The sequence below is a fragment of the Natator depressus genome, chromosome 1, assembly GCF_965152275.1.
Source record: "Natator depressus isolate rNatDep1 chromosome 1, rNatDep2.hap1, whole genome shotgun sequence".
Taxonomy (NCBI): domain Eukaryota; kingdom Metazoa; phylum Chordata; order Testudines; family Cheloniidae; genus Natator; species Natator depressus.
The window spans coordinates 244,080,105-244,101,887 of record NC_134234.1 but is presented as its reverse complement, the minus strand read 5'-3'; the positions used below and the strand labels follow the sequence as shown (position 1 = coordinate 244,101,887).

Genomic DNA, 21,783 nt, shown 5'->3' with positions numbered 1-21,783 from the left:
AATTATGGCTTTCTCAGATTTTAGCTGACTTGAAAATTTCTTACAAAGCATTTTAACCATTAAAAATATGATTTATTTCAAATGTAAAAGCTCATTTAATAATCCCAAGACTCTTCAGACCTCACAGCCATGCTGATCAATGTACACCTCAGGTGCACGGAAGCTGAGCTGTGAATTAATCAGTGCTATCACACAGCCCATGGTGCCTTATTACTCAGACAATCATTAACATGTTGAAGCAGCCTTTGCTGGTGGGAAATGATATACAGCAGTGCAGGATTAACTGGCATAAGCACTTGGGCAGTTGATGCCCAAGCCCTGAGTAGAAGGAAACACTTTGCATGATGCTCAAGCATTTTGAGCTGTTAAACCTTTCAGTGAGGTACATTCCAAACTATGCTAAACAAGGTAGGAATCTTTATGAACCCTAAATTAGCTGTGTTTGTACAGTGCCTACCACAATGGCATCCTATTCCATGACTGGGGCTCCTCAGCACTGGAATAATACAAATAATAAATGATTTGTTAAATCATTTAATAGAAAAATCTAAGTTTGTGAGCCTAATCTAATCATATATATTTTTGCTGTGACTAGTTCTTCTAGTTTTAGTGAGCACTAAATGGAGTGGGACAGTGGCTGGATTCTGTGTTTCCCTTCTCCTGATATCAACTTGCTAGAGTTTAAAATAGAAAAATTAAAACTGGATTATGATCCCTTTCTTTCAATTATAATACTTTTGTCATTTAAAAATAGTTAAAAGGCCTGTTGTTGTTATCTTTTCCCTGGACAGACATTTCTGCAGGTAAATAGCACTGCAAATCATTTGGGGACATGCAGTTCAGTGACAGCCCATGGAACAACGTGTAAAGAGAATGAAGAGGCACACTTATATGACCTCACAATGGTAAGGCAAAAAACCTACATGTAGCATTGCTTGGAAATTAGAACTGGCTGGACAACAACAGTTCTGTTTCACAGCTTTCTAGGTTTCCTAAATTATTTTCATTCTGCACTGGAATGAAAACAAAAATTTTGAATATTTTCACAAAATGGAATTGCATCAAAACATCCATTTCAGATCAGAAAGGTCAGGTTTTTGATTTAGGTCTCTCTAGCACTCTCTGGTCAGAAGCATCCATACAGCTCTGGACCTCAGAAACCTCCCCATCACAAAATTCTTCAGAATCAATACAACTCCATGACATGTTTTGGTTTTGAAAAACAGTATATCTCATTGAAAATATGTTTTGTCAGAAACGTTCTGTCCAATTTTATTGGAAATACAACACTCATCAGTAGGAATCAGGAGGTGAGGTGCGCTAAGAAGAAGATGGGGGAGAAACAGAAGAGTTGGAGGTGTGGGGGTGGGGGCGGTGGACTCAGAAGCGTGCTGATGAAGAATGTTCAAGCGATCTTCTCAGATATCTTTTCTGTCCCATGAATGAAAGAAGACAGAAGGCAGAAGATACTGGAAGAGGCCCGCTGGCTAGATAAGTGGTGTAGGGTTTTGGTTTTGTGGAACATTGGTCCATCTTTTGTGGAGAGGGGGACTTCATAGTTTGCTTGGCCTCCACCCCAGTACAAGTACTTACAAGGGAAACCATCCTTCTTGGAGACAGGCTGGCTAGACTAGTCAGGGGAGCATTAAACTAATATCAAATGTAGAAGGTAAAGGGAGGGAAGACACAAGCACTCAGATAGCACAAAATTGAGATGTTGAGAACAAAATTAATCAAGGAACCAAAGAACATGATAAGAAAAAAATATTGAATTGCCTATAGACCAGAGGTGGGCAAACTACAGCCCGCAGGCCTCATCCGGCCTGCGGGACCGTCCTGCCTGGCCCCTGAGTTCCTGGCCAGGGAGGCTAGCCCCTGGCCCCTCCCCTGCTGTCTCCCCTCCCCTGCAGCCTCAGCGCAATGCGCCGCCAGTGCTCTGGCCCACCGGTCTTGCTGGGCAGCGTGGTGGTGGCATGGCTGGCTCTGGCCAGGTGGTGGGGCTTTGCTGCTTTGAACAGCATGGTAAAGGAGGGGGAGGGGGGTTGGATAAGGGGCAAGGGGTCCCAGGGGGCAGTCAGGGGACAGGGAGCAGGGGGTGGTTGGATGGGACCGAGGTTACGGGGGGGGGCAGCCAGGGGACAGGAACAGGGGTAGTTGGATAGGCATGGGAGTCCTGGAGGAGCCTCTCTGGGGGCAGGGGTGTGGATAGGGGTCGAGGCAGTCAGGGGACAGAGAGCATGGAGGGGTTGGATAGGAGGTGGGGCCCTGGGGGGTGGCTAGGGGCCGGGGTCCCGGGAGGGTGTGGTCAGGGGACTAGGAGCATTGGATGGGTCAGGGGTTCTGAGGGGAGTGGGAAGTGGGAGGGGGCGGATGGGGGTGGGGGCTAGGTTCTTTGGGGAGGCACAGCCTTCCCTACCCAGCCCTCCGTACAGTTTCGCAACGCCAATGTGGCAAGTTTGCCCACCCCTGCTATAGATCAATGGTAGAAGCCTAGATAACAAACAAGAGGAATTGGAATTGCTCATTTATAAACACATATTCAATTTAGTTGGTATTACTGAAACCTGGTAAGATGATTCACACTATTAAAATATTAAACTCAATGGTTATAACCTATTTAGGAAGGGCTGAGTGGGCAAGAGGGGCATGGGCGAGGCACTCTATGTCAAAAATGGTATTGGTCCATTACTAGATGGAAATGATAGAATTGCCAATAATAATGTAGAAAAAGCAGAAGTTGAATAAATATTTCTGTTCTCTATTTGGGGAAAAACAGATTATATAGTCTCATCATATGGTAATGATAACATACTTTCCATTCCACTAGTACCTCTATAGGATGTTAACCAGCAACAACTTGCATCCAAGAGTTCTAAAAGAGCTGGCTCAGGATCTTGGAGGAATGTTAATGCTGATTTTCAATATGTCTTGGAACAATTGTGAAGGTCCCCAAAACTGGAAGAAAGTAACTGTTTTGGCAATGTTCATAAAGGGTAAATGGAATTACCTGCGTAAATACAGGCCTGTCAGCCTGACACCAATCTTGGGCAAGATACTGGAGCAGCTGATAAGAGCCTTGATCAATAAAGAATTAAAGGAGAGTAATATAAGTAATGCAAATCAACATGGTTTTATGGAAAACAGATCCTGTCAAATTAACTTGATATCATTATTGATGAGATTACATGTTGGGTTGATAAAGGTAATAGTATTGACATACTATACTTAGATTTCTGTAAGGCATTTGATTTAGTACCACACACAATTCTGATTAAAAAACTAGAGTGATATAAATTTAACATGGCACATATTAAAAATTGGCTAAGTGATAGGTATAAAAATGCAATTGTAAATGGGAAATCATCGAGTGGGTGTTTTCCAGTGGGTCCCACAGGGTTTGGTTCTTACACTATTTAACATTTTACACTATTTAACTTTTTTAATGAGATGAAAGAAAAAATAAAATAATCACTCATAAAGTTTGCAGATGACACAAAAATTGGGAGAGTGGTAAGTAATGAAGAGGACAGGTCATTGATTCAGAATGCCCTGGATCGCTTGGTAAACTGGGTACAAGCAAACAATATGTGTTTTAATATGGCTAAATGTAAATGTATACATCTAGGAACAAAGAATGTAGGCCATACTTACAGGATGGGGGACTCTATTCTGAGAAGCAGTAACTGTGAAAAAGATCTGGGGACTGTGGTGGATAATCAGCTGAATTTGATCTCCTAGTATGAGATCATACCAAAAAGAGCTAATGTGATCCTGGGATGCATAAACAGGGGAATCTCAAATAGGAGTAGAGAGGTTATTTACCTCTTTATTTGACACTGGTGTGACCACTGCTGGAATACTGTGTCCAGTTCCGGTGTCCACAGTTCAAGAAGGATGTTGATAAATTGGAAAGGGTTCCGAGAAGAGCCACTACAATGATTACAGGATTAGAAAACACACTTTATAGAGATAGACTCAAAGAGCTCAATCTATTTTAGTAACAAAAAAGGTTAAGGGGTGACTTGATTACAGTCTTTAGGTATCTATATGGGGAACAAATATTTAATAATGGGCTCTTTAATATAGCAGAGAAAGGTATAACAAACACGATCCAATGGCTGGAAATTGAAGCTATAAAAATCAGACTGGAAATAAGGTGTACATTTTTAATGGCAAGAGTAATTAAAACCTTGGAACAATTTACCAAGGATCATGTTAGATTCTCCATCACCGACAATTTTTAAAACAAGACTGGATGTTTTTTCTAAAAGATCTGCCCTAGGAATTATTTTGGGGAAATTCTATGGCCTGTGTTATACAGGAGATCAGACTAGATCACAATGGTCTCTTCTGGCCTCAGAATCTATGACAAACAATCATTTGCTTTTTACAGCCGTAGATACCCTCAAAACACTTTAAGAATGTAAGTATCATTTTCCCATTTTACTGGTTTGGAGACTGAGGCAAAGAGCTGACTTGCCCAAGTTCATAGAGCCTGTAAAGTAGCAGAACTGGGAAGAGAATCCAGCTGTCTTAGCTATCAGACCAGTGCCTGGTCCTCCAGACCACAGCCTCTATGGAAGATTAATAATTTCCTCTACTAAACCATTCCAATACTACTAGCAGTTACATGGTTCCCTTTTTGGCTTCATAGAGAATTCAGAGTCATTACTGTAGAATGAGAACTCATTGTCTTTGCTTAATTGCTACCAGGATTATTCAATTCATTCCAAGGGAAAAAAACAAAGAATTGTTGCTATTTTTATAGCATTGATTACTAGAAGAAAGAAAAGGTTCATTAACTTAAACTAAATGTTTAATATTGGTCTGCTTGGCATCTTTAATTTCAGAGCTGTCAGCAATTATTGGCATCTATTGAGCTTCCTCAATTCATGGTCACAGAGAGAGAATTAGCTAAAACACTGCACTATTCTGTATCCCCCATTTCTACTACTTGGAATAAGGAGCTTGTGGGATATGGTCTTTGATCTATCTTTGTCTGTGATTTGAAAAATGATTAGGCTTTTAGTCAAACAATTACTCCCTCTCTTCCTTTTCTAAAGAATTATACTTTGGCATTTTTCTTTTATAAATAATATCTACTCAGTGTTTTGTGTGCGTACCTATTACCATAGTATTTGAACACTTCCCAGGTTAATTAGATTGGTATGGGGAGGTCACTAACGAAATTCTTGGATTCTACCACTTTTCTTTCTCTGGTTCTAGGAAGTTCTGTGCTGGTTTTGACCTTGGATTCGTGTACCCACAGGTAAATGATTTAAATCAGCATTTTTCATTTTTAAAGCACTGTGCAAATATTAACTAATTAATCCTCCTTGCAAGTTAAGTGCCAGCAAGTTAGTATTATTATCCCCATTTTACAGATGGGGGAACATAGACAAAGAGGAGATAAGGGATCCTTGATCCTCATTCTAGTTCATTAGACCACACTTCCTCTTTATAATGGTACCTGCACTAGTAACCAATTCAACAGACAAACTTCTATCTTAACTAACCACTTTAATGTTACCCTCAGGTTTCCAGTACAGTTTTGTTTAATCTTTAGTTACAGGCCACTTGTACTAGGCAACCAGCACATCCTAGGAAGCAGCTCTGAGACAATCCAAAATAAAAACATGCAATATCTGCTGAACCAAGCAAGGGCACTGTTCTCAGAATTACCGGCCAGGGAAGGTGGCAGTGCTGGGAACGATTTCATAGCACAGATCAATGGGTGTATGCAATGATACGGCCCTCTCCTAAGATACACTGTGTGTGTGTAATGGGGGAAGTTTTAGATCTCATCCCCAACAGAGAGAACCAGCCTGTGAATATGTTCAAACTACCCTGAGTGTACTTCCTACTGTAAGATTACTGTTTACCTCCTTGAGTTCATCCACTTTAGTATTTGGTATCATTGCAATCGTTGCCTCACAACACAGGGAAAGACAGCAAGAAACAATCACCCGTTGTGTTCATTAGGATCAGCTCAGTTCTGAGATAGCAGCAGCAGCAGAGCTATTGCTATGTTCTCAGCTAGATCTATTTATACGCTGTGACATGGAGCACTTTTGACTGACTAAGATGTTCTTCCACTCACCGATCCTGGAAATTCTGCATTTCAGATATATTCTAAAATAAAAAACTACAACAGTTACATTGATTGCCCAAGTCACCTGGTGTAATTTCAAAAGTAGAGCACATCTATCATCCTGGGGGATGTGGATGGGAACAACCTACGAACCCCAAAGATTGACGTATTTGTTCTTGCAGCCTAGGGTTACACACTGACTAACTAAGTGAGTAAATTATATTGAGCCAAAGCAGATAGTCGTTACAAAAATAGAATTAGCATGTTATTGTGCCATGGTATTTTCCAGCCTTCTTTAAACTTTCAGTGTTATAAACAGGGAACAGAACCAGAATCTTGCAGAGCATGTTCCTACCAAACACATACTGCTACTAACTGTTACTGTTGATTAGTATTGCAGTAATGCCTAGGAGTGACAATTAGGGATCAGGCCCTCACTGTGCTAGGTGCTGTCCAACACAGAATAATAAGACCATCCTTTTTTGAAGCAGTTTAAAATCTAATTTAATTTAGACTAATTTATTTCAGTTCAAGAGGCTGCACCGTTGCTTACTGGAGGAAAGGCTCACCTTACAGTGGAGAAAGTGAAGGTTCTTCCATGACAGCCACAATGTGTGAGTCACTAATATTTATCCTGCAATAATAACTCCTTTATTTTGATTTTTAAGACAAGGAAAATAATATAAAACCCTTAAAGAGATGAGTACATCCCTAATTTGAGCAAGTACAGGATTTTACCACCTTAACCCTCAACTTTTCCTGCCCTGTTCCCTTCTCTCTGCTGGTTACCAGAAAGCCTGACATCTAGACTGCAAGTTCCTGAGATCTCTGTCTTCTGTGCAGAATCTAGTATATTCTGGAGCTCTATATTGATAAATAATTCAGTACTGTACGACCTGACAGGCCTTTGGGTTGAGAAGGCAGATAGTACAGGGGTGATATGAGGTAAGGGTGGGAGGGCACATCTCTTAAATGACAGCATGCTGTTCCTCTTGAGATGAAGCTTGGGATGTTACAAAGGGAGATATTGGGCGAGGAACAACTGCTTTTTGTGGGTCCTTGTTCTCTCCAGTTGCAAGGCTGTCTTTAACAAGGATGGAGAAGATGGTCCTGAGATGAAGAGGGGCCACTGAATGCCCTTAGCAGAGGGGGACTGTACTCCTTAAATTGTGCAGAGCAGCTCTTTGACTCTTTGTGGGGGATTGGCCTCAGTATCTCAAGGCAGAGGATTTTCAGTAACTCAAATTGCAAGGGTTGCTGCTCTTCATGGGATGGGAGTGGAGGATCCTTTTGCAGGACTGCCTTCTAGAACTGGGTAGGGCTGCTCAGCCTCATTCTCCCTCCAGCAACAACAACAACAAAGTTTGTCCAGTGAGGCATGCCATGTGTATTTTGTTCTAAATGGATATGGAATTGAAACTTGTTGACTAATATAGCATATAATCTTTTTAAAAATTCATTATTTCAGATTTGCAGGTCTGAAGAGTAACAGGATATCAGTGACAATGGCAAGTGGGAAATGGTCCAATTATTAAGTTAGCCTTTCAAGATGGCTCATTGCCAAAGTGAAATAGTTTTATGAAAAATACAGGGCTTATAGTGCTGATTTGAGCATATCCCCAAATAGAAACTAAGGCTTGTTCTCCAGGGAGTTGTTTGCATTTTAAAAAATTAAATATGACTAAAACTCTATGGAAATTAAAAAGATGATTGTTTACATTTCAAACCAAATGATAAAAAAATCCAGGCCCATTTGTGGGACAATACACAGTACAAGAAATTGATGCATCGTTGAGTCTTTAGGGAGTACATTGTCTCAGTTTTGGAGGTATATAGACTTGAGGTGAATCCATTTTGAACTGGAGCTGGTTGGAAAACCGTAACTATGTTCTATGACCAAGTTATATTTTTTTAAAAAAATGTTTTTTTAATTAAAAATCAGTGCTTTTTTCATTTTTTGATTGTTTTTTATTTTTGAAAACCAATTTTTGTTGGTTTTTAGTTTTTCATTAAACTTTTCATCAAAAAAAGAGTTTCATTAGTTTTTCCTCATAAAAAAAAGTTAAATGAAAAATTTGGGCCAGTTTTATTCAGAATTTTGTTGCAGTCTGTAGGGAGTTCACCATACCACCCAGTGCTGGGGACAAACATGACAGATTTTCACTTGCCCATTTCATTTTGCATCTCTTGCTTGAGGGAGATTCTCCTTCAGGGACCAGATACTCTCCCTAAAAGGAATGCCCACTGGGAAGCTCTTTCTTTTCTGGATTAATTTGCCTCATGCCATGCCCACATCTGTCAAAATCTCATTTCTCCATGGTACAGATCTCAGTAGTAGCTTTGGTGGGAGACTGGCCTTGGAGCCTATTGACATCAACAACGTTTCCACCTCCGCTGTGGTCTCCATTATTGAGCTTAATACCAATCTCAATGATGTACATGTAGAGCTGAGTGAAATTTTTCAGACCACGAGTTTGTTCCCCTAAAAAATGCCATTTCAGTCAACCCCAAACTATTTGCAAACTCAACACAAATTTTACCATATAGTTTTGGCCACAAAACAAAATCAGGCTAGAGTCATAAGGCAAGTTAGGTGCCATTCACAAAACTGAAGAGGAGGTAGTGCCCCTTCTCCCAATAACTCATAGCCCTGTGATTATAGAACTTGCTTGGGATGTGGGATCAAGTCCCTCCTCTCCCTGACATGCAGCAGTATTTGAAGCCGGGGCTCCCATATCCCAGGATTTTGCCCTAGCCCCTGGCTTGTAAGGAGTTCTGGGATGGATCTTGCTCGGTCTCTCCTGTTGAAGCTGTTCCACTTTGTATGAATAAATAAATAGTCCTTGGAGCAGGGACGGAAATCTAGCTGTGTCCCCTAACCACCAGGCTGTGGAGTCATTCTCACATACTCTCTCAGTCCGAATGAATATTTAAATACAGTATTATTACAACCCCTTGGTTGCCAGCGAAAAGTTGCTATGAGCCAGCAGTTGCTAGTAACCGCAAGCAGGAGTGCAGGAACCTCGGTAGAAGTGGGGGGACCATGAGGTCCCATTCTCACTTCACCTCTTCCCCTGAGATCCTGCCCCCTGGCCAGGCTGGAAGCCAGAGCCAGGCCATGGTCAGAGCCGCCCAGGCTGTTGTGGGGAGCCCTGGATCCTCCTCCTGCCCTGGGCGGCACACCCCAGGGGTTGGGAACATGTGCCAGGGGCTGCTTTCAGGACCCCCGGCCCCCAACCAGGGGCAGCTGGTTTCCAGCCTAGTCAGGGGGTGAGGCCTTTGGGGAAAGAGCAGGACCATGGATGGGGTCCCATGGAGAGTGGAGGCTAAGCCCCACTTTGCCCCCCCCCCCCGGGAAGAGCCTAATGCCGCCAGTAGGGGAGATGATCACCTTCCCAGTTGTGAAGCACAGCCTCTGCCTGTGTCACTCCGTGCCTGTTCAAGGCTTGCAGTTTGTGGGGAGGCGGGGGGGGAACATGGCCCCCTGCCTTCCAAAGCCTGCCCATGTTACAAGGTGGGCAGGTATAGCGCCAGTTCCAGCGCCCATGAGTAGAAGTGAGGTTTGCAAGGCTGCAGCCGGGGAAGGAAGTGCTGGGATGTGCCTTCCCCAATTGTAGCCCCACAAACCTGCCTGTGGGAAGGGATGCAACCCTCATGCTGAGGCTTTCTACAGGGAGCAGGGGCACTGGGGGCCTGTGGAGCTGCACCGTACCACTCCCTGCATACTCTGGGGGCTGGGGCTCAGCGCCTTCTCTGGGTGTAGCCCCCCCACCAGGGCACAGACTGCAGAGTATAGGGAGAGGTACCCTGCAGCTCCCACATCGGGGCTGCAGCCCCCCCTCTACTGCCCTGCCCATTGCCTCCCCTCCCAGCCCCTTATCTCCTGTGTTGACCCAGTGTGCAGGCAGGTTTATGGGACTGCCGGAAGCGCTGGGATGGGCTGAGCACTGGCTGCTGGCTGGTTTGTGGGGCTGCAGCCAGGGAAGACACATCCCAGCACTTCCTTCCCTGTCTGTAACCTTGCAGGGGCCTTTCTTCCAAAAAATGTTGCTAATAAGCATCATGCCAATGTCTGAATCCCATTCACATTAAAGTCAATGGGACAGGATGGGTGCCCAGCAAAATATTGCTATTAACTGGTAGATGTCAATATTCCAGTTGCTATTAAGTGGAATGTACTGTAGTTATACAAAGTGGTACAACTTGAACAGGAGGGACTGAAAGCTTCACCTCAGAATATCCTATAGCTCAGTGGTTAAAGAACACATGTGGGATATGCCAGAGCTGGGTTCAAATCCTTTCCTCAAATCAGTCGGCAGGGGGGTCTTTGAATCTGGGTCTTCTACATCCCAAGTGAGTGCTCTAACTACTAGGCTTAGAGGGAGGTGCCGACCTTCTCCCCCTCCTTGTTTCTGTGAATGTGTGAAAATGAAATATTTCATTTCAGACAACTGAAAATGTTTTTTATTTGATAAGGCTTTTTGTTTTGCCAAGAAAACTTTTTTTTTTGTTTTAGAGCAATCTGAAACCAATTTTGATTTTTATTTGTCACTTCAGCCAGTGAACTGAAAAATTATTTATTCCCACAATTCCGTGTACATTAGAGATGTTCTGAAAGTGGAAAAAAATGTCAAAAATCTCAGAATGTCACAGTTGTTTCCATCTCACAAGGTTGATCCTTTTGTTTTATTGTTTCTGGTGAATTTTTAAATCAGTATGTAAATAGAATCTTTATTCAAAACTATCATCTAATTGGGTTATCGACGTTTGTACTTACAAAAAAATATTTTCAGTATAAGGAAAATGCTGACAACCATTTCAAGTAAAATCTTAATAAAATATTGTGAAAAACAAAACGTTTTTAAAAAGTCAGATCTGGATGAAAATTTTCATTTTAAAAAGTCAACTTTTTGACAAAAAATAGGTTTTTTTTTACCATTTCTAATAGGCACAATACTCATTCCCACACAACCCCATTCAAAATTATGAACAGCATCTCTAGTGTCCCTGGAAAGGCCACAGCATCCAGCATAGTCACAGAACACCAGTGTCTTTCCCCACATGCCACTGCCAACTTGAGGGAGTCTAGATTTCATTACTTCCTGGTATTGAAACTAAGGGGCAAATTCATAATGGTGCGCAAAACTGCACAAGCACCCTTGGAAGCAGCTCCACGGTCAGGAGGGGAGTATCCACCGCTCTCATAGAAATTCCATTGGGAAAGGGCTGAACAGAAATTCCATTGGGAAAGGGCTGCTTCCTTCCACTGAGATTTTGTTGCTGTGCCTCCACTCTAGGTGGCTTTGCTGCTTGGCATTAAGAAATCCCACGACTCATCTGACAAGGGGTGGTCAATCCTCAGACACAGAAACACTGATATATTCATTTCACTTGATTTAGAGCACCCATGACATTAGGTGACTGAAGAACAATTAATGAACATGAGAGACAGAGAGAGAGAGAGAGAAAATCAGTTCTACATAATGCACTCCAGCCTCCCCATCCCAAGCCATCCAGATTAAAATAATACTTGACCCACATAGAACAACCCCAAAACCCTCATCTCACCCCTGTTAGAAGCCAAAGAGAAAAGCTTTACACAATGCTCTGAAGGTTAAAAAATCCAGGCCCTGGTGGACCAAGGGGGAAAGTGGTTTCCAATGTTCAGAACCTGTAGAACAGTGGACTCACTGCTAGGGTGGCCATCATGGCTTGGCATGTTCTAGCAGCGATTTCCTCATCTACTGCCCCCTGCTGACAGCTGTTCCCATCCTGTGGTGGTCTTTCTACTTATGACTCAACCCTCTGGCCAGGTCATGTTTACTTCCACCCTTTCTCGGGTGAACAGAGAGTTCAGTAAACTAAACTCATACAAACATAACTCTTTTCCCCTACCCAAGCTCACTCCTTTATTGTCTCTTTCCCCCTTCCTGGGCTCTGCAGCATTATCCTCCCACTCTTGTGCAGAGCAATGCTGGGCTTTCTCTTACGTGCCTGGATCCAAATTCAACAGTTCTTCTCACCTTTGTGTCAGGATGTTCCTGTTGCACCTTTTCCTGTAGCCAGTAGGGGAACCCAAGCCCTCCCTCTCCTCTGGATTCCAATCGAGGGACCCTGTAGCAGACTTCTCGCTGCCTCCCTGGACTTTCTCTGACCTTGGCCTTCCTTCAGGCCCTTTCCCACAGCACCTCCCTGAACATTCCATACATCTACCTCTCTCTAGGCCCTTCCTTCACTTCCTAGCAACTAGAGAGGGACTGCAGATTTTTTCCCCTCTCTCTCTCTGCAGCCTGCTGCTCATCTGGGCTTCTTCCCTTTAAGATTGCCTCCCCCGCAGGGCTTCTTCTTCATTTGGGCCTGGCCCACCCTCCAGGTGCAACCAGGTGTTTTAATTTAGCTCCCTAGCTCCGGTTAACACTTTTTAATACCATTGGGAGTATATACTCCATCACAGAAACCCTCCTGAAAAGTGCTCTGCCTCAATCCTCCTTCCTGTGGTAGAAAAGAAGATATTCCTTAAATACAGAGCTTCAGGGTGTGCTGCCATTCAGTGGTCTCCAGCAACCTTTGCTTTAGAGAGGGATTTTCTAAAATGCTGCTGCATTAACAGCAACATCTACAGAATCCAAAACTCAACTCTGCCTCCTGACTATAAAGTACTTCATCATATCTGCTACATCTGCTTCAAGGAGCATACCCTCCATTAATCTCTGCTGAGTAGGTATCCAGCAGCCTCACAGGAGAAAAATACTATTAAGAAGAAGAGCTCTGTGTAAGGTTGAAAGCTTGTCTCTCTCAGCAACAGAAGTTGGTCCAATAAAAGACATTACTACACCCACATTGTCTCTCTATTATTCAAATTTTCAGAACAACCACAAGTAATTGAGCAACTAGGAATATCCACATTTCAGCTAACTAATGGCTCCAGCTAGGATGAAGTAATATATGTGGCAAAAACCTCCATCTTCAGGAGCATTTGAATTACACAACTTGAGGTTACAATATCAACAGCAAACATTCGAAAAATCAGCAGCTCCTTCTGAACCACTACAGCAAACTTTGAGCTGACCTGTGCAGTCATTCACAAGACCCATCAGGTTCTAGGACCTGGAAATTGTGATATAGCATAGCCAGAGGGCAGCAGGAGAGTGTTGGGTTTTTTTTTTTGAAGCAAAAGAGGTGTTTTTATTTGCATAACACACTTACAAAACAAAAACAACAGCATATGCAATGTGTAACACAGCAACCAATCACAATTGTTTTCTCATTAGCTCCAGGGGAGGGAAGTGTTCAAGCTTGTCTGGGCCCAGGGCGGGGGGCTTTCTTGACTCGCATGGTCTTCCACCCTTCCGAGTTACCTGGTGGCCCAGAGCGAAGGGGCTTCATCGACCCTCAAGGTCTGCCACCCCCTCGAGTTACCTGGCGCCAGGCCCAGTGTCATCAACAATTCCCTCCTTTGAAAGCACCCAACAAGAGGGGCAGGCTGTGGGGTGGACAATCCGGGGGGGGGGCACAGAGCAGAGAACCTCTGACAGCGCCCACTGCTCCTCAAAAGCATCAAGGGAGTCGGTGGACGCGGCGCAGAGGAACTCCGCCCGGATACGTGAACGGACCGAGGATCGGAAAACGGCCCCACAGTCACAGGAAACTCCGTCGGCCAACCTCCTCTCTCTGGTTTTGTAGATGGCTGTTTTAGCCAGGGTCAGGAGGAGGTTAACTAGGAGATCCCGCGACTTTGTGAGGCCACGGATGGGGAGTGCATAAATAAAAAGGTGAGGGGAAAAATGCAACCAAAAACGTAATAGAAGATTTGTGAGGAGCCGGAACAGGGGCTGCAGCCTGGCACACTCCAAATATACGTGCGCCAGGGTTTCCTTCACACTGCAAAAGGAACAAGTATCTGGGATGGGGGTGAACTGTGCCAAGTACGTGCCCGTGCTCACAGCTCCGTGAAGGAGCCGCCAACTGATGTCCCCGACAGGCCTTGGAACCAAGGTGGAATATAGGCTGGCCCACCGGGGCTGCTCACCCTCCAAAGGTGGCAGAAGGTCTCGCCACTTTGTGTTGGGGAGGGACACTAGGGTGAGGGCATGAAGGGTGTGGAGCACAAGCGTGTATAGATGTTTCCTTGGCGCGGTTTGGAAGCTTACCGGCTGCAGTTCATGCAGCCGGCTCACAGTAAAGGGGTGAGGGGGTCGATTGGGTCTACGGGGCAGGGGTCCAATTAAAAGCTCCAGCGGGCCTAGGGTAGAGAGTGGGCGGGGCATGCCCTCGAGCAGGACCCGGTCGAGGTAAGCTCGAGCAGTGGGCAGCAAAGCGGCCTTCACCTCCTGAAGTACGCGCTGGGGGGTACGAGGTCTGGAGAGCCCCATGCACCGAGCAAGTGTCAGGGGATCCAGCCAGTCTCCCTGGTCATAGTCCAGGAGGTCTCCGACTCTCGTGACTTCTGCCAGGATCAAGCTCTTGCGCACCGAGCGGGACTCCGCCACCTGCTCCCAGAGCTGGGGGTTGTGTAGCAGGGGCTCCGTGAGGAGATCTGCCCCCTCGGTGGCCGCCACAGACCTGGTCGTTAAAAACAGTTTCCAAGTCCGGAGGAGGTCCTGGTAGAAGACCAGCAGCCCCGAGAGGTCTCGCGGAAGACCTCCCGGACAGAGATAAAAGAGCTGCCGGTCGTATCGAAGCCCTTGGAAGCGGCGCAGGAAGGCATGAGCCAGTATGCTCCACGTCGAACTACCTGCGCTATTAAGGAGCCTCTGCAGGGCCTGGAGGCGGAAGACACGGACCTGAGTGTGCAGACACTTCAGGCCCTGCCCTCCTTCCTTCAGGGGTAGATGAAGAACCCCAACAGGGGCCCAGTGCATTCCTGACCAAAAGAACTCTAGAATCGATGTCCGGAGGTTGGTCAGGAAACCCGGGGCCGGGACCAGGGTGTTGAGCCGGTATCAGAGCGTGGACAGGACTAGTTGGTTAAGCACCAGTGCTCTCCCTCAGAGGGAGAGACATCGGAGTAGCCTCGTCCATTTCCGGAGCCGCTCTATCACCCCGCCTTCTAAATTTTGCCAGTTCTCCGGCAGAGAGGGATGCGTGGCAGAAAGGTAAATGCTGAGGTAGAGCAGTGGACCCGCGCTCCACTGGATGGTCTGAAGCGTGGGTGGGAGGGAGCTCACCTGCCGCCAGTCCCCCACCGCCAAGCCAGAGCTCTTGACCCAGTTGACTCGGGCGGAGGAGGCTGCCGAATAGATGGCCTGGCAAGCCTCCACCCGCGCCAAGTCCCCCGGGTCCTGGACCACGAGGAGCACGTCATTGGCATACGCCGACAGGACCAGCCGCAGCTCCGGCTCCCGCAGCACCAACCCCGTCAACCTCCTGCGGAGGAGACAGAGGAAGGTCTCGATCGCCAGAGCGTACAGCTGGCCCGAGAGGGGGCACCCCTGCCGTACTCCTTGCCCGAAGCTGACCGGTTCGGTCAGGGTCCAGTTGAGCCTAACCAGACACTCCACGGAAGTGTACAGCACCTGGAGAAAACTCACAAGCTGAGGTCTGAATCCAAACGCCTGCAGAGTGCCCAGGAGGTACCCATGGTCCACTCTATAGAACTCCTTCTCCTGATCAAGAGACAGGAGGGCGAACAGCAGACCGGCTCTACTGCCGAGTTCCAAAAGATCTCAGACTAGAAATAGGTTGTCAAAAATGCTGCGACCCGGGACAGTATAGGTCTGGTCTGGGTGGATCACGTCTGCCATCACGGACCCTAGCCGCAGCGAGATTGCTTTCGCTACGATTTTGTAGTCCGTGCTAAGGAGCGAGACGGGATGCCAGTTTCGTAAATCGCGGAGGTCCCCCTTCTTCGGCAGCAAGGCGAGCACCGCTTGCCTGCACGAAAGAGGGAGGACCCCGCCCTGCAAAGACTCGGCCCAGACAGTGGCTAGGTCTGGGCCGAGGATGTCCCAGAACGCTCGGTAGAACTCCATGGTCAGCCCGTCCATGCCCAGAGATTTATTGGTGGGCATGCGAAGGAGGGCTTCCGAGAACTCGGCCAGGGTGAGAGGAAGCTCTAGTCGGTCTCGGTCGCCCACGCTGACCATGGGGAGTTCCTCCCAGAGCACCCTGCAAGCGCTAGGATCGGTCGGATCCGGGGAGAAAAGGCTTGTGTAGAAGTCACGGGCCCTCCCACGCATCTCCACCGGATCCACGAGGGGGGCGCCGTCTTCTGCTAGAAGGCAGGTGATGTGTTTCTTGGCCCCCCTCATTTTCTCCAGGGCGTAGAAGAAACGGGAGCCGCGATCCATCTCCCGAAGGAGGTGGATGTGGGATCGAACGAAGGCACCTCGGGCCCGATGGTCCTCGAGGGCCCGGAGCTCCTCCCACTTCTCCCGGCACGCTCCGCAGAGGAACGGGTCCTCGGGGCTGGCGGCCAGACGCCTCTCCATCTCCAAGACCTCCCGTTCCAACTGCTTTATCGCTGCATTTCTCCGTCGGCTGGTGCCCCGGGTGCAGTCACGGCCGAAGAGCTTGGCGCGCACCTTCCCTAAATCCCACCATCGCCGCGCCAAGGGAAAGGCACGTCGCTGCTCTCACCAGGCCAGCCAAAACTCCCGGAAGGACGTCACGAAGCCCTCATCCTCCAACAGGCTGTTGTTAAAGTGCCAATAGTTCGGTCCCGGCCTCTCTGCACGGAGGGAGGCTGTTATGGTGGCTAGATGATAGTCGGAGAATGGGGCCGGCCGAATGTTGGAGGAGTGAGCCTGTGAAAGATGGAAACGGGATAAATAAATACGGTCCAACCGAGAGTGGTGTGACCGATGGGCCTCCACCCGGACAAAGGTGAACGTGGAAGTGTCATCTGGGTGGTGGTCACGCCAGACGTCTACGAGGGAGTGATGTTCAACTATTTCTCAGAGAATGTTCGCGGCGGCCGGGCTCAGCTCAGCCCCTTAGCGGTCCTGTTCCTCGAGGGTGGTGTTAAAGTCCCCTCCCAGGACTAAGCACTCGTGAGAATCTAGGGTGCTGAGGAAGTCGGACACCCGCTGATAGAATTGCGGCCGCTTCAGGCTCGTTGCCGGGGCATAGATGTTGACGAGGTTGACCACGAGCCCCTCCATATGGACTCGGAGATGCAGCAGGTGGCCCGGCACGGCCTCAGTGACCTCTAGCACCTCGGGCCGTAGGTTGGGGGAGAACAGGGTCGCCACTCCAGCTTGTCGAATAGTGAAGTGGCTGAAGTAGACCCCGTCCCCCCACTCCAGCCGCCAGCTGTCCTTGGCGGTCGGATCCGTATGGGTCTCCTGCAGGAAAACCACAGAGTATCCCCCTTCCCGAAGGTAAGAGAGCACCTGGGACCTGCGGAGAGCCATCCTACAGCCCCTGGTGTTCAAAGTTGCACTAATGAGGGGCGTCATGCGGAGGGCTGGGGGGGTGGGGGTTCCTTGTTGGCGGGGGTGTTCGCAGCCCCCGGCAGGTCGCGCAACAATCCGTGACCCATCCCGTAAATGAGTAAATCGTCACGGAAGCTGCGGGCCCACCCATAGGCCGCGGCACCGTGCCTTCCTTTCCCTTTACCCTCCTTTATAAGGGCCCTTGTGGCCTGGAGGATGTGATCAAAGTCCCCCCATAGCTGGAGAGATAGCTGTACCCTGTTGCGGGAGCCATGGATGTCTTCTAAAAACTGTCGCAACACTTTTCGCAGCTCATGGGGGGGTGGGGTTGCAATTTCCGGGTTATTCCCTGGTGGGGCTTTTGGTGCAGCCTCGTTGTCCGCTGAGGCGGGCAGGCAGGGTGCAGACCACCGACGGGGTGTCTGACAGGCTAAAGTTATTAGGTCCGTCTCAAGCCTTGGGGTAGAAGAGGATGGCGGAGGGAAAATTGCAGCTCCTAATGGGTCGCGGCAGGAAAATGCAAAGGCTGCTTCTTGGGGGGGATCCGCAAAAAACGGGAAAGCAATAACCCCAGGGGCGGCAATAGCATTGCAGGAGGAGGTGGATTGGGCAGGGACAGGGGTGGGGGTGGGGGCGGGGGCAGAGGCGAGGCTCTGGGCTTCGGGAGGCAAGCAGCTAAGAGGTGGTGCCTCCCAAACAGATTCGAGGGTTAAGGGGGTGGGGAGGGGTCTCCCAGTGATGCTAGGCGCAGGCTCTGTGGTGGATTTGGCAGCCATGGCTTCAGGTGGTGGACCACCTTCTGCAGGGTGTTCGCCCAGGAAGGCGGTTAGGGGGAGGGAGCATGGGGAAAGGGGGACTCGGGTAAGGTTGCCCAGATCGAGGCCAGCCGGCAGTAGGTCATTCTCTCCCTGGGTGACCGGGGTCAAACCTAGGGCCTCGATCTCCTCATACATGGAGGAAAGGTCGTCTTCTGCCACCCCGGGGGACTCCCCTCTGGCGCCCACTACGACAGTCGCTTCGGGGTTCACGGGGGGTTCGGGTGATATTCGGGCAGAAGGGGCTTCCTCAGGGGTCTCGGAGGGGAGGGTCTCCCGTGGAGGGGAGATTCTACCTTCCAGTGCTATTTTGTCTTCCCCTCCCGACACCGGCGGATGGATCTCACTCGTGGGCATAGCGGAAGGCTCAGTGTCAGTGCCTCCCTTCCTGGTCTTCCGGGGGGCCTCCGCATCGGAGGGGTGCAGCGGAGCTCTAGCCTTCCGCTTGCCTCGCTTTCCCTGGACTAGGGTCCAGCCCTCCATAGCATCGTCTGGGGGCTGGTTAGCAGGGGTCGTGTCGGGGGGCAGAGGCGATGGTTCAGAGGCTCGGGGGGGTAACGGTGAGGCAACATGGGGGGGGCGGTTCTCCTTGGGGCGGGCCCTCTCCTATGCCCAGTAATATCTTTGCTGCACCCTCCTCCATAGGCTCTGCTGGATTGTGAACAGCAAGGGCGGGGCTCCCTCGCTCGTCTGGGTGTTGTAGGGGAGGTGTCTCTTGGGCCCGGGCAGGAGCAGCGGTGGATCGAGCAGGAGGAGAGGTGGTTTCAGATGTCGGGCGGCCAGGGGCGCCGGCAACGACAGAGCCGATGTCCTGCCGGGTCTCGGGTGCCCCTCCCCGCTGGGCCAAGGGGCAGTCTCTTCGGACATGCCCCGCTGATCGGCAGAGGTAGCACCGGGCCTCTCCTGTGGAATAGTAGACCCGATAGTGGGCTCCCTGGTAGGGGACTAGGAAGGACCCCTCGAGCGCCTCTCCGTCACGCTCCGCCGGCGGCGGTAAAAGCTGCACTTGCCGGCGGAACGAAAGGACGTGGTGGAGGGTGGGGTCCTTGCAGCCCAACGGGAGAGGGCTGATGACAGAAACGGGTTTCCCCAGGGTGGAGAGAGTGGGTTACAGGGCGGCATTGGGTAGAAAAGGAGGGATGGAGGTCAGGACTAGGCGGATGCCCAGGTCTTCTAGCGGCTCCAGGGGGACAAACACCCCCCCCCACCAGGCCCTTCTCCACTGCCTCCTGGGCGGCAGCCTCCGATGCTAAGAAAAAGACGACCTTCCCATACATTTTGGAGGCCGCCACAATAGCCGTGGGTCCTACCACCCTCGCCAACGCCTGCACGTATGTCTCCATGTGGGGTGAGGCGGGCACCAGGAGGCAACGGATGCTATGCTTCCTGGTCATGGTGGGAAAGGGGCCCCGGCCACTATTGATGGTCGCGGAGGCGGTGGGTGGGCGAGATGACGAGGCGGCAGGCGGGGAGGGGCTGCCACCGCCCAGGCATACGCCCTGGGGGCTGGGGGAGGGAAGCTCGCAGAGCTGGTGGAGGGAACAGCGGGGAGGGACGCCATGGTCGATGACGAGGCCACAGCGGTGGGGGCAGCCTCTGCCATGGAGGGCTTGGTGGTTGTGGCGGGGCCCTTCCCCTTCTTCGCACCCTGGCCTTTCCGGCTAACTGGGGGGGCTTTCCTAGAATCTGGGGGGGGCGGTGGGCATAGCAGCGGTAATAGGCGCCCTGGTGCCTCCGGCTGCCGATGCCCCAGCGGGGGCGGTGGCAGGTGTTTTGGCAGCAGTGGTGCGGAGGGGGGCTTGGGGGTTGGGCAGGGGGGTAGGTGGGGGAGGGGCAACTGAGGTTGTTAGAGGGGCCTCACCCCTCTCATTCCCTCCATCGTGAGCAGGGAGAGATGGGGAGACACCAGAAGGAGGAGGGGGGAGGGGGAAGCAGATTAACCACTTCTCCCTGTTGGGCTGCAGGCGGGGGGGGGGCGCAAATGGGTCGGACTGGACAGGGGAAGGAAACAGGAGTTGGGGTCAGGTAGTAGGGGCAAACTGTGGGGTGAGCAGTCCGGGTGTGGGGTGGGGAACGTGGACCCACGCGCGTTTATCCAAAGAGTCTCGTTTGGTCGGCTGTTGTGTCTGGTCCGGATGATGGAATTCAAAGCAAGCAGTTGAGGCTAGAGGCAGATGGCAGGTTGCCAGCAGGGACGGATGGCGGGAGGGCCATGACGGTTGCAGTAGTGTTGGGGGGGGCACCGATGGATTGGGGGGCAGCTCCCTGCCACACCCCCTGTGCCCCTACAAATGCAGTTAAGGCGCAGTCAAACTCCCCCCACACGAGAGTACAGTTCAAAAGTTACTCAGTCTTACGGCCCCCTCCACGATGATTTGTAGCTTCCCCGGGCGATGTCTCTGTCAGCTGTCTTCTCTCCTGGTCTTTGTGGAGCATTCCAAAAATGCCAAGCAAAGATAAGAAGACGATTAATTGCGGGTCCACAAACAAACAGCAAAACGGCTGGGTCTGGGGGCGTCCACTCGCCTCCTCCGGGGAGCGGGTCGGCAGTCCTCCCCCCTCCTCCGGGGGTTGCAGCTGAAGCAATAGCAGCGTCCGAGGGCAGGCGTGGGGGGGCTGGCAGGCAAGCTGTCAGCCGACCAGCACTCGAACGGCAGCAAAAAAAAAAAAAAAAAAAAAAGAAGAAAAAGCATCTGGCCCGGTCGGGGGGGGGGGGGAACTAAAGCAGGGGCAAAAAGCAAGGAAAGCCCAGGCCAGAGGGCAGCAGGAGAGTGCTAGAAGGGAGCTTATTCCCTGTAGAGGGAAGAAAGTTTGCTATAGATTAATTAAAGCACCTGAAGCCAGTCACCTGATAAAACCCCCAATCAGACAAGGGGAGGAGTTGAAGCAGGGTGGATTGATGTTGGAGTAGAGAGGCAGTTTGGAGGAGCTGAAGCAGATTGGATTGGCGTTGGAGCAAAGAGAAGTTTGGAGGAGTTGAAACAGAGTGGATTGGTGTTGGAGCAGAGAGCAGTTTGGAGGGAAGCAGAGGAGGATTTGGAGAAGTGCTGTGGTGGGCTAAGAAGACCAAGACCCTAGGTAAAGAGACACCTGGTTTGTGCAGAGGGAGGGCAGGAAGCCCCACAAGCTGAAGGGCAGGAGAGGGAAGTAGCCCAGGGGAAGGAACCGCTAATTCAAGCGGTTTACTGCTATTCCTAGGGCAAGTGGGCTGGGACCTGGAGTAGAGGGTGGGCCCGGGTCCCTCCCTCTCCATTCCCCTCCTCTAGGACACTAGTGGGGCAGTTAATACCCCAGTTCAGAACTGAGAAACAGTGCCCTGATCCCTCCCCAAGAAGAGAAAGCGTGAGACCCATCAAAGTAGTGCTGGCAATTTGCCACAAAATGGATTATCACAGTTAAATCCAGGAGAAATTTATGAGGCTTCTTCACTGGGATGAATGTGCTGTAATTTAATGGATCTGGAGGGATCTAGATGCTCTTTAAATAATCTTTGTTTTAGCTA

General features: G+C 49.6%; 1 long non-coding RNA gene across 2 annotated transcripts in view; it reads left to right on the top strand.

Moving 5' to 3' along the window:
* LOC141978006 (uncharacterized) overlaps nucleotides 1-21,783 on the top strand; it is a 43,812-nt gene that overhangs the window by 21,031 nt on the left and 998 nt on the right. For both annotated transcript variants that reach the window (XR_012636313.1, XR_012636312.1), the window contains exons 3-5: nucleotides 792-905; nucleotides 5,227-5,269; nucleotides 6,620-6,705. This is a non-coding gene — a long non-coding RNA (uncharacterized LOC141978006). The remainder of the gene's footprint in view (nucleotides 1-791; nucleotides 906-5,226; nucleotides 5,270-6,619; nucleotides 6,706-21,783) is intronic.